We start from the raw sequence: 325 nt of genomic DNA on the forward strand, positions 1-325 counted from the left end.
CAGAGGTAGAGGAAATCTAGCATGTAACGGAGCATATCATGGCCACATGTGTAAAGAAGCAATGTAGCAAAGTTGTGTTTTTATTGGTAATAAAAGGACATGGAATTGCCAAATTATATATGGTGTGATTGGTTTGTCCGTCATAAAATACGCATTTTTATTTTGAAGTAAAATGGAAACCTGGAGTTACTGTTTTGGGAAATCATATAAATTAAACAGATGGCGGCGAAAGTTTATATACCGTATTCAATTCAGTTTTGCCGAATTAAAACTTTTTCTCTTATCCACAGCCATGTGTAGCCAGCGTGAAATTTTATATCATACC

The 325-nt window shown here is 34.8% G+C and overlaps 1 long non-coding RNA gene across 1 annotated transcript in view; it reads left to right on the forward strand.

Moving 5' to 3' along the window:
* Positions 1 to 325, forward strand: part of LOC119594674 — a 5,559-nt gene that overhangs the window by 2,779 nt on the left and 2,455 nt on the right. The gene's annotated exons all lie outside the window — the stretch shown is intronic.

This window comes from Penaeus monodon, chromosome 34 (assembly GCF_015228065.2).
Source record: "Penaeus monodon isolate SGIC_2016 chromosome 34, NSTDA_Pmon_1, whole genome shotgun sequence".
Lineage (NCBI taxonomy): Eukaryota > Metazoa > Arthropoda > Malacostraca > Decapoda > Penaeidae > Penaeus > Penaeus monodon.